We start from the raw sequence: 8,416 nt of genomic DNA, 5'->3' as shown, positions 1-8,416 counted from the left end.
GACTAGTTTTGCATCTGTTAGGAGTTATATTACAGAGATGTACAGACAGTGTGATCCAATTTTAGTAAACATATTTACCAGTATTCATATACATTAAAAAGTCTGGAAAATTATACAGCAAAAATACTAACAATGATCATTGTGAAGTGGTAGGATTCTAGGTAATTTAAAATTTGTCCCAATTTTTCCTACAATAATCATGTAATAAAGAATAGAATAAAATCTTTAAAACTCACACCACTGTTCTTTTACTGAGAAACACTGCTTCTCTTTTGAGTTGCAGACTGGAAATCAGCCCTGACTGCACTCAAGTGCTCTGTGACCTTGGACAAGTCACTTACCCTCTCTGGGTCTCCTGTTTCACATATATAACAAGAACGTGATTTAATTTTGCAGGTTCCTTTGTGTTCTAACATTCTTTGACTTAATGGAGCTGATTCTTAGCAAAGTTCTTTTTAAAAAAGAACAAATAGTGTGTGGAGGTTTAAATGTTGATAAATGGTTTCTTCACACTTTATCTGTTTTCTTCAGCATGCGAAGTTATTATTTCCATTATTCCCTTCCCATGAGTCCTTTAAGAAGGGAAAGCTGGCTTTTTGCTCTCGCTGGGGATGGCGGAGGGAGGTACCCTGCTGAGGGGAAGGGGGATGCCTGAGACCTGGACTTCCTTGGGAGTCTGCTATGGAGTCGAAGGAAAACCAAGATTTCATTTTCAAGATGGAAAGTCCATCAGACTCAGCTGTGGTTTTACCTAGCACTCCTCAGACCTCTGCAAATCCATCATCTCCCTATACAAATAGTTCACGAAAACAACCTATGAGTGCAACACTTAGAGAAAGATTAAGGAAAGCAAGGTCTTCATTTAATTCCTGTTATAATGTGGTGAAACTTCTTAAAGTAGAGAATGAAGAAAACGATCAGATCTTTTCAGAGAAACCAGCATCTTCCACAGAGGAAAACTGGAATTTCAAGAAAGTTTTAAACACATAGACAGTGAATTTGAAGAAAATACAAATTTGAAAAATACTTTAAAGAATTTCAATGTCTGTGAATCTCAGTCACGTGACTTGGGGTCATGTGGTGCTCTCCAAAATGAGTTTGTGGATGAGAATCTTTCTACACAAAGATTAAACGATGAAAAAGGCAAATTGGTGAAGCAGGTTCAGGAGAAAGAAGACCTCTTCAGAGGCTAAAACTATTCAAACTGTATGACAAAGAATGATCTATCTCCATTACAATTGTTAATAAAGAAGTGGAGAAGCGGTAGCCAGCTGTTGCTTTGAGTTGCAGTCACCTGTGTCTGAAGAGAACAAGAAACTAAGGCTTACTCAATTTATAGACTACTATGGGTTAGAAGAGAAATTGCTACACTATAACAGAAGTGAAGAATAATTTATAGATGTTTAATTCCTGATTTTTGCTCCAGAATATCTTTGAGAATGATAACTTAATTAAAAGATACTTACTCATTTTAAAGGGAAGATAGAAACCATTAAGGTTCAGAGGAAGGTATCCCAGTGAACATCAATTAAGGGCACTCTAATATATAAATTATAAACTAAGTTCTAAAAGGAAAATTAGTATTTTGGATAGGTTTGACAAAGAAAACTTGACATTTAAATCATGTTTAAAAAGTCATTTGGGCAGTTCTGGAAACTAGTTTTAATACAATCGTTTTATTGTGGCCAAAAGTTTTATTTTAAATGTTAAAAAAAAAATTGTCCAATCTAGTGAATGTCTAAACCTAAAGTTTAAAAATTTCTGCCTCTCTCCTAAGTTTATGCACCTTGTTTACATCCATCTACCACATATTTCCATCTGATAATCTAGCAGGTAATTAAACCCATATGTCCAAAACTAAAAAAAAAAAAAAAAAAAAAAAAAAAGGAACGTTAATGTTAACGCATTTCACCAGAAATGTGTCAAATCACTCTGGGAAAGTAAGTGCCTTTTCCCAGAAAGACACTTTGTGACCAATACATTAACAGAGTGTGTTTGTTTGTTTGTTTTTGCCATATGTTGAAACAACACACGTCACAACCCAAGCAAAATAAGAAACAAAAGCAAACTATTCAAACACAATCCCCATTAGCTGTCCTTACTCCAGATTCTTGGCTTTGTTCCTAGGATCGCCTTTTACCTATATATCTGATTAATGATAATAATAATGATAACTACTAGCCTTTGTTTTACAGATATCCATAGGGCCATTTAAAATATTCGAGGCATAGTGAACGATGCTGAGCAGAGGAGGGCAACGAGAAAGAGTAGATTTTTTTTTAGAAAGTGGGTGGCTGGCTCGGTTGGCTCACTACCTGTCTAGGAATTAACCCAGGCATGGAGGCTGTACTTACAGGAGCGCGTGTCCTTGCATGGCCTTTGCCAAGAGGCTCTCAGGCGCCTTCTGTCGAGTTGGCCCTCACGCCGTCTCTGCCTGAGGGTTCTGGCTTTGCACCCAGCTCTCCTGACCAGCGCCTTCCAAATTCACTTTTCACAAATGGCTGTTTCTCACCATTTGTGGGGTGATGTGATTCTAGGAGGTAATGTGAAGTCTGAGGGGTGATGTGGGGTAAAGTGGAGCTTGGAGAGGAGGACTGGCGTGGGGCATGTGTAGAGCCTGAGAGGTAATATACAGATTAGGGAATTGTGAAGGGGAGTCTGTGGGATAGGGGTGGAATGATGTGCAGTTTGCTGGGGTGAGGGGTGGGTGGGAATGTGCAGCCTGTGAGTTGCTGTGTCCCCAAGACCTACTCTCCACTATATGAGCATAGTCCCGGCACGACCCAAACCTTGGTGTCTCCTGCACCCCAGGAGACCTTAGCTCCAGTCAGGGGAATGGCAGAAAGCTTTCGTGCAGTTTCCTAGTCACGTTTTTAACTTGCCTCCTTTAATAAACTGAAAAAATCTGCCCTCAGCGAAGAAATGCTGTATTTTCTGTTATCCTTATCAACCGAATAGTCTTTCAGCAATATATATTTATTATGAAATCAGAAGCTATTTTTCAACAAATGTGAATATTGAATATGTACTCCGCCCGCCAAAACACACCCCAGAGAAAGATCTCCCTAGAATCAATGGTCTGGAATCTTTTCACCTGTCTCACACTCCATGCCCTCTTCCATTTTTCACCCCCTAGCAGCCTCTTAGATTATGTATTCACCTTGGAACTATGATTCTGGGATCTTGCCCATTTATGTCTGCTTGCTAGCTGTGTGGCAGCAAGTAAATCACCAAACTACTCTGAACTAAAAGCATCAACCTCATAGAGTCTATTCATTTATTCACTCACTCAACGCATGTTTACTGAGTCCCTACTCCTGTTGAACCCTAGGCTGGGTGCTGGTAATAACGTCAGTGAACAAGGCAGATGCTTCCCTTCCTCTAATGAAATTGGCCACCCAACTGGGGAGCCAGACAATATACCAATAAATACAAAACTGGTGGTATGTATGTCAATGTAAAGAACATGGTAAAACTAGAAAGAATACAAAGTCTTCTAATTTAGGATGTAGGTCATGGGAGGCCACTCCAAGGAAGGGACATGAAAGCTGAACCTGAAGGATAAATAAGAATGAGCCAGGTGAAAGATGATGGGCAGTGATTCCAAGCTGGGATATTTTCATATATTCCAAAAGAGGCCATGTGACTAGATGGTGAGGAGTGAGGAGAAGAGAGGCTCCAGTAGTTTGAAGAGTTAAAGCAGGAGATAGATTAGGCAAAGCTTTGAAAGCCATGCTTAGAATTTTAAATCAAGTCCTAGGGTACAGTGGAAAGCCACTGTATTATTTTTTATCACTAACATGATCTGATGTAGGTTTGGGGAAGACTAATTTGGCTAATATGAAGATAACAGATGGGAGGGAATCAGGCATGAGTGCAGGAGCCTAGTAAGGAGCTATTGCAGGTGTTTAGGGAAAAGCTGATGATAGCAGTTTGGTTATGGGTGGCAACAGTGGAAGTGGTAAGTAACCAGATTCAGAGCATATTTTGAAGGAAGGGCACACAGGATATGCTGACATATTATATGTGGGGCTGAGAAAGAAGAAGGTATCAAGAACGGCGTCTTAGTCTGTTTGGGCTGCTACAACAAAACATCATAGACTGGCTGGCTTAAACAACACAGATTTATTTTCTTACAGCTCTAGAGGCTGGAAGTCTAAGGTCAGGATGCCAGTGTGCTCAGATTCTGGTGAGAGTCGTCTTCCTTGCTTGCAGTTGGCTGCCTTCTCTCTGTGTACTCACTGGCCTTTCCTTTCACATTCCAGTGGAAAGAAAGAGTGAGAGAAGGGAGAGAAGGAAGGGGAGAGAGAGAGAAAATCTTCAGGTTTTTTTTTTTTTTTTTTTTTTTTTGAGATGGAATCTTGCTCTGTCTCCCAGGCTGGAGTGCAGTGGCATGATCTCGGCTTACTAATGCAACCTCCGCCTCCCAGATTCAAGTGATTCTCCTACCTCAGCCTGCTGAGTAGCTGAGAAGATTACAGGGGTGTGCCAACATGCCCAGCTAATTTTTGTATTTTTAGTAGAGACAGGGTTTCACCATGTTGGTTGGCCAGGCTGGCCTCAAACTCCTGACCTCAGGTGATCCACCCGCCTTAGCCTCCAAAAGTGCTAGGATTACAGGCATGAGCCACCATGCCTGGTCAATCTTCCTCTTCTTATAAGATTATAAGGCAACCAGTTCTATTGGATTAGGACCCTACCCTGTGACCTCTTTTAACCTTAATTATCGCCTAAAAGCTGAATCTACAAATGCAGTCACATTGAGGATTACAACTTCAACATAGGAATTTGAGGCAGGGCACAATTAAGTCTATTGCAGATGGCAACTAGGTCTCTGGCTGTGAGAGTGAGGATTCAGGGAGGAGCAGTTTTAAGAAATTCCTCTGTATTAGTTTGTTCTTGCACTGCTATAAAGAAATACCTGAGACTGGGTAATTTATAAAGAAAAGAGGTTTAATTGACTCAGCTACACAGGCTGTAGAGGAAGCATGACTTGGAGGTTTCAGGAAACTTACAATTATGGTAGAAGGGGAAGCAGGTACATCTTCACACAGCCAGAGCAGGAGGAAGACAGGAGAGGTGCTACACTTTTTTTTTTTTTTTTTTTTTTTTGAGACGGAATCTCACTCTGTCGCCCAGGCTGGAGTGCAGTGGCACCATCTTGGCTCACTGCAACCTCCGCCTCCCAGGTTCAAGCAATTCTCCTGCCTCAGCCTCCTGAGTAGCTGGGATTACAGGCACACACCACCATGCCCAGCTAATTTTTGTATTTGTAGTAGAGATAGGGTTTCACCATGTTGGTCAGGCTGTTCTCGAACTCCTGACCTCATGATCTGCCTGCTTTGGCCTCCCAAAGTGCTGGGATTACAGGCGTGAGCCACCATGCCCAGCCAATGCTACACTTTTAAACAGCCAGATCTCATGATTACTCACTATCATTAGAACAAAACCAAAAGGGAAATCTGCCCCTATGATCTAATCACCTCCCACCAGGCCCCATCTCCAACACTAGGGACTACAATTTGATATGCGTTTGCAATATCAATTGCTGCATACCAAGTTCTCTCTGTTTTGGGCCTTTGTAATAGTCACAATGTCAGGTACTACTGGTGCTAAATGTGGTATTATGCACTGAGCTGCCTACAATCAATGGTAAGTCTCCAAGAAACCAAGGTCTTGTGCACAGGCCAGATGGGGTTATTGAATGGAGAAATAGCCTCATGAAACACTTTGGCTTCCTTAAGCTCAGCAATGATGGCAATTTTTTTTTTTTTTTTTTTTTTTTTTTTTTTTGTCCCCTAGGCAGCTGATATTGTTTTTTGGGAAACAACAGTATTAGGTGTTGGTCATCAGGTGGTCCATGGTCTTCTATATTTCCCACTAAGATGGCCATAACAATTGCAATTCCTGTCAGGGCTTGGGGGCAAAGGCAAGTGGGGGTACACATGGAAAACACATCAGTACCAATATTTCATTCAGTAGTGGGGCCATGACAATGGAGGTTAGTAGGAGCCCAAAATCGGAGAATATGATCTGTTTTCTCCTCATCTTGATGCAAGGGTTTGTGGGGATCACAGTCACCTGTGTACTGGTATCTAAAAGGGCTAAGAAGTGCAATTCCTCTCCACTTTTCAATTGAACTCTAACCTTGGCATAGGGCCTCTGGGTCCCCTGGGTACAGAAGGGTCTTGTTTATAACCCCTAATCTTTGGATCTTTGTTTGTAACCCCTAATCTTATTTATATTTGAAAGCTGAGTGTCAGAGCAAAAGTTGCTCAGGATGTCTGATTTGTCTCCAAATCCACCAGGAGAGGTGGAAGGCCGTCACTGTGCAGACCCTAGCGGGACCACTTATCAAATTCCCATGGTCTGGTACTTGGCCTTGAGTTTCTTAGTGGGGAGCCCATCAATCTGCTTTCGTGGTTCCATTATTGAGTAATCAGACTCAGAGATCTCTTTGGGAAGGCCCTTGCCCAGATAGTCCAGAAGAGGGCACTCAAGTACTACTTTTATGCTCCTTTTTTGGAGGGGAGGGGTCAAATTTTGCTATTTTATCAGAAGCCACTTTTTCTGTGCCTGAGAATTTCTGTTAAGATCTGGATCACATAGCAGATTGATGGACTTGACCTCAGGAGGTGGCTTAATTGGGCTTGACAACAAGCAGGAGCAGCACAAACAAACCTATAAATCTAAGTCTGGTTAATCTTCTCATCTACTGTTCCCACTCCCTCATACTAGACCCAAGAAACCACCAGGAGGGCTGCAGGACCTCCATAGCCTCTGCGAAGGTGGTTGAGACACATATTTCAGTAACTAGGTACTCATGATGTGTGGACCAAATCTGTCAGAGACCAAATAGTACCCAGCTGAGGATGAGATGGTCGTTGGTATACATACAGTCTCATCTCCCCACCTTGCTCCTCCTCCTCAGAGAAAGTGGCCACTATCAAGGCACTATGGAGGAGGGGGTCTGTAGTGATGTACCCCTCAAGGAGCCACTTTCCTTTATGAAGTTTATTTAACAAGATTATCTTTTTCGTAATAGAAGCAAACTAGCCAAGTCTCTATGGTTTCTTCCTCTGAGCAAGTCTTCCTTCTGGCTTGGCTGCTGGGCACTGACCCTATCTAGTGAGATCACTGGACAAAGTGATTCTAAAGAGCTCTACATTATTTTTATTAGAAGCATGAGTCTCAGTAACATGCTGCATGGCATGTTGTCCATCAGCCCCAGGGAATTGCTTAGATCTAGGAATAGTTTTGGGGTACAAGTCAGTTTGCAGGGTCTCCAATGATTTCTGGACCCATCATCAGAGAACAGTGTCCAGGGAATTGTTTCTGTGGCTTCTTAGAGCCCCTCTGCTGGATCTCTAATTTGATCCACTAGTTTATCTCAGCCGAGGTGATGGGGATAAACAGGAGGACCGATGGTTACCTTGGAACCAAAAGCTTTTATGAACCATTTTCTGTCATCCTCCAAGTATACCCTGTGACTTACAATAGCAATTCCTGAGACCCATTGGCATGGCTGGTAAAGTGCTACGTGAGGTCTGCTAGCACTTCCCAGGACTCACTGGCAGAGTGCCCGGTCAGACCCTCTGACTCTAGCAAATGATCCATTAGCATCCTCCAGGAGTGCCCTGCAAGGTCTGCTTACACCCATCATTGGTGAATTGCCTCACGAAATTTTCAGGCTCTTTGCTCTTCAAAAACGGCATTATTCATAATCAACTACCCAGCTTGCCATTCCAATTTTTCAATAGCTCCGCTGAACTAGAGAGAGCTGAGCTGCTAGGTGTCAGAGTAGTTGATTAAGACAAGTCAAAATAAAAGTTACAATCAGGCTTTAATCACTTCCTTTGATAGTATAAGGAAGGGACTGAACCAGAAAAAGTACCAACTCCTCCATTATTCCATTTTTCCACATGGAATGGCTCCAACAGGGGTCTGATGGATTAGCACAGATGCAGGGCATCATCATCTCACTGTTAAGGGAGCCCTGAACAAAAGGCTTCTGCCATTTTATGAACCCAGGGGCAGGAGGAGGTGACGGGGAAGGGCTAGGAGTAGAAAAGTACTGAGTACTGAGTCAGCGTGGAGAAAAAAATATTTTTAGGCACCCCCCAACTCCCACCATGGCAAAAAGAGGTATTAGCCAAGGTGCTTGAGAAAGGCCTCTGCCAAAGGCTCCTGATAAGGTGGACTCCAAATGGAGGCATCTGGTCTAGGAATGCAGACATGTGTGAGAGCATGATCAATTAGGGATGTCTGAGTCCTTGACTGCAACTCCATTCACAGCCTGCAATGCACTGGCTGTGCATCAAGTCTGATGTGGGGAGGGCACATCCCCCCATGACCCCTGCCAGGTAAAGCTTTCGTAATTGCCTATAGCGAGGCCTGAAAGATCACCCATAGGTTT

General features: G+C 42.6%; 1 pseudogene; it reads left to right on the top strand.

Annotated features, from left to right (window-relative positions):
• Positions 1-696: 696 nt before the first annotated feature.
• On the top strand, positions 697-1,407 carry LOC112615740 (annotated as a pseudogene).
• Positions 1,408-8,416: the final 7,009 nt, after the last annotated feature.

This window comes from Theropithecus gelada, chromosome X (assembly GCF_003255815.1).
Source record: "Theropithecus gelada isolate Dixy chromosome X, Tgel_1.0, whole genome shotgun sequence".
In the NCBI taxonomy this organism is placed as follows: domain Eukaryota; kingdom Metazoa; phylum Chordata; class Mammalia; order Primates; family Cercopithecidae; genus Theropithecus; species Theropithecus gelada.
This window is presented reverse-complemented; position numbering and strand designations above follow the sequence as displayed.